We start from the raw sequence: 3,726 nt of genomic DNA on the forward strand, positions 1-3,726 counted from the left end.
GGGCAGAGAGAGAGGGAGACACAGAATTGGAAACAGGCTCCAGGCTCCTAGCTGTCAGCACAGAGCCCGACGCGGGGCTCGAACTCACAGACGTGAGATCGTGACCTGGCTGAAGTCGGCCGCTTAACCGACTGCGCCACCCAGGCGCCCCTGCAAAAGGTTTTCAAGCAAAGAGAAAGTCCCATGCAAAGACCCTGAAGTGGAAAAGAGCTTGGGCGTGTTGGAAGGAAGAGAAGGAAAGCCAGGATGGTTGGGACGAAAAAAGCAAGGAGGGAAGTGGCACAAAATGAGGTCAGAAAAATGACCACATAAGGCCCAATCAGTCTGCTAAGGCTTTTGTCTTTATTCCAAGAGTAATGGGAAGCCACAGGAGGGGTTTCAGCGAGGGGTTGCGGGGTCAGACTTGCTCTCCCTGAGGCTAGTGGTTGCAAACACCAGGAACACAGTTAGCATCCCCCAGCCCCAGAACATCCTTGAGGCCGGGACCAAATATTGTGAATAAATTTGTTTGTTTGCTCTTTCTTTTTGAACTATTTCATTGTCGTGGTAAAATATAGAAGATAACATTTGTCACTGTAGCTATTTTAAGTGTGCAATTCAGTGGCTTTAATAACATCCACCATGTTGTGCAACCATTTCTACAATCTATTTCCTTTTTTTTTTTTTTTTTTTTTTTTTTTTGTGAATGAACTTTTGCACTTAGTAATCATTTACCAACTGTTGTCTTGGCTTGAACCGAATCATTGTAGCCGAGATTGTGTACAAATTCCTAGAAAGTAGACTGTGGGACGTGTGGAGGAGATGACCACGTCAGAGACAGCTGGGGCCAGTCTGAGGAATGTCGCGCCCTGGGTCAGCAGCACTGCCGATCAGTCAGGGTCACCAGACAGGTCATCTGGTATATTTTACTTAATAGGCAGAAAGAATGCATCTCCTGAACGGGAACCAGGGTAGAAACTGAAGTTAACTGATGTTTGGTCTCTTCCAAGGTCTTAGGAAAAACATCGAGCGCTGGTTGATCTACCAGAGAATGCGAGAGACGCGAAGAACAGATTTTGTGCGAGACACCGTCCTCTGGACATTCACAGTGGCGCGACCCGGACACACAAAGCCCCAGGATGGACATGATGGGAAACAGTTCGCTTGCTTTCATTTTCAAATAAATGTATAGGTATTTGGAGACAGAAAGTATGTTATGAAGTTAGAAGGTAAAATATAGGGGCGCCGGGGTGGCTGAGTCGGTTAAGCGTCCGACTTCCACTCAGGTCATAGTTTTACAGGTTGTGAGTTCGAGCCCCATGTTGGGCTCTGTGCTGACAACTCACAGCTTGGATCCTGCTTCCGGTTCTGTGTCTCCCCCTCTCTCTCTCTGCCCCTCCTCTGCTCACACTCTGTCTCTCTCTTTCTGCCTCAAAAATAAACATTAAAAAAAAAGATAAAATATAAAGCTTTTACGAGATTGTACTTGCTGCTTGGGGTCTTACTCTCAGGTTTCCAGGGATATTTGTCCCGTTGCCCTGCTAACAGTGGTATTTGAGCATAACATAGTGATTATAAGTAAACCTCTCAAACCAAACAGCCCAGAATCAGACTCTTGCTCTGACATTTCTTAGCTATGTCATCTTGGGCAAATTATATAAACTGGCTGAGTCTCAGTTTCCTCATCTATAAAACAAGAAAAATGATTGTACCTGACTCATAGAGTTAGTTATGTGTTAAATACTTAAAAAAATGCTTAGCACATACAAAGTAGTCAATAAGAGGTGTTTTGTTTTTTTTTTAGTTTATTTATTTATTTTGAGAGAGAGAGAGTGAATGCGAGCAAGGGAAGGGCAGAGAGAGAGGGAGGGAGAGAGAATTCTAAGTAGGCTCTGTGCTGTCAGTGCAGAGCCAGATGGGGAGCTCAAACTCCACAAGCCATGAGATCACGATCCGAGCTGAAATCCGGGGTCAGGTGCTTAACTGGCGGAGCCATGCAAGTGGCCCTCACTGAGAGTTTTCATTATTGGTAGTAGTGGTAGCATCAGATGGAAATGCTTCAGACCTTTGGCTCTTTTTTCATTTTTAAACTTACGGCACTAGCAGTCTTATCTGCTGATTGTAGAACATTCAAACAATGTGGAAGTAAATATTGGAAATGAAAGCAACTGTCCCCGTTACATTCCAGTGACTAGACCAGAGATAAACACAGATTACTGTTAGGTGTATGTCCTTTCTTCTAAGCATTAAAAAAAAAAAAAAAACCACAAACGTTTTTAACTCATTCATTTTTTGGGGGGGGGGAGGGGCAGAGATAGAGAGAGATACAGAATCTGAAGCAGGCTGCAGGCTCTGAGCTGTCCACACAGAGCCCAACACGGGGCTCCAACCCACGGACCACGAGATAATGTCCTGAGATGAAGTCAGAGGCTTAGCCAATTGAGCCACCCAGGCGCCCCCCCCCCCCCATTTTTAAAAAATTTGAGTCATTCATTGAGCACCAACCATGCACTTTGTATCATTACATTTAAAAATTTTTTTAATGTTTTTTAATTTATTTCTGAGAGAGGGAGAGGGAGAGAGAGCATGAGCAGAGGAGGGGCAGAGAGGGAAGGGGACAGAGAATTTGAAGTGGGCTCCACCGTGACAGCAGAGAGTTCAATGCTGGGCTGCAATTCACATGAACCGTGAGATCATGACCTGAGTGGAAGTCGGACACTTAACTGGTCGAGCCACCCAGGCGCCCCTCATTGTTACATTTTCAATGCCGTTCTTCTGTTGTCTTCTAGGGGGTTTTGGCCATGATGCTGATCATGGCCTTCTTCCGGAAACATGTGACAAGTGGCATTCCTGAGAATGAATGAAAAAGACTGTGCTACAGACCCAAAGCTGTGAGCAGTAGGCACTCTGTCCACAACCTCAATCTGAGAAAATCACTTCCACAAAGGATCTTTTATGAAGAATGTGATCTGATGAGACTTTGGGAGACTGGGGAGCCTCAGGAAAAATGGCCTTGTCATATGTCTTTTGTTCTGCTCGACTTCAGAGTTCTGTCTTGATTTTGTGATTCCATGTTTAATGTGTGAAAGGAAGCTGATTGGAATTTGAAAACTGATTGAAGTTGGTAGGTCTTTGACTTTGTTTCTCAGCGTTCCCCTCATCCTCCCCCTCCCTTTCTACCCATTGAGAAGCCACAATAGAGAGAGTTGCAAGAGTCCTTGGCAGTCACTTCCACCAGGCAGTTTTGCCTATGTTTGTCACCCAGTGTGCCTCATGCGTCCCCCACCTGCTTGCATGGTGTCCTCTAAACGTTGTTGGGGCTCCAATTGCACCGCATTGTGCTGTTAGCTTAGCTGTCTGTGTGTTCTTCCCTACATTAGACCTTCTTGAGGACAGAAAATGTTTTGTCTTCTCACTAGGTCCTAGCATATGGCACATGATATTTACTAAATAAAAAATATATTGAGTAGGTGGTAGGGGTGGTCATTTGTTTACAAAGATGGCTGCAATAATTTTTCCCATCCTACCTGCAAGTCCATTTGCAGTGACTCTGCACTCCCCGTCGAGGGGTGGGAGTTATTCCTTCACTTCTTGAATCTGGGCTCGGCCAATGGACGTTAGCAAATGTGATGCAAGCAGAAGCTTAAGAGCTGCTTGCACAAAAGGGCTGGCCCCTTTTCGTCTGCGTCTGTAACCCTGAGACTGAGATGTGAACAAACCCGAGCCAGTTCCACAGAGGCCATATGC

At 45.4% G+C, this 3,726-nt stretch overlaps 1 long non-coding RNA gene across 1 annotated transcript; it reads left to right on the top strand.

Moving 5' to 3' along the window:
• Window positions 1–718: 718 nt before the first annotated feature.
• LOC131497727 (uncharacterized) lies at window positions 719–3,448 on the top strand. Its single transcript, XR_009255109.1, has 2 exons — window positions 719–1,171; window positions 2,769–3,448. It is a non-coding gene; the product is annotated as an uncharacterized LOC131497727 (long non-coding RNA).
• The last annotated feature ends 278 nt before the right edge of the window (window positions 3,449–3,726 follow it).

This window comes from Neofelis nebulosa, chromosome 16, assembly GCF_028018385.1.
Source record: "Neofelis nebulosa isolate mNeoNeb1 chromosome 16, mNeoNeb1.pri, whole genome shotgun sequence".
Classification (NCBI taxonomy): Eukaryota; Metazoa; Chordata; class Mammalia; order Carnivora; family Felidae; genus Neofelis; species Neofelis nebulosa.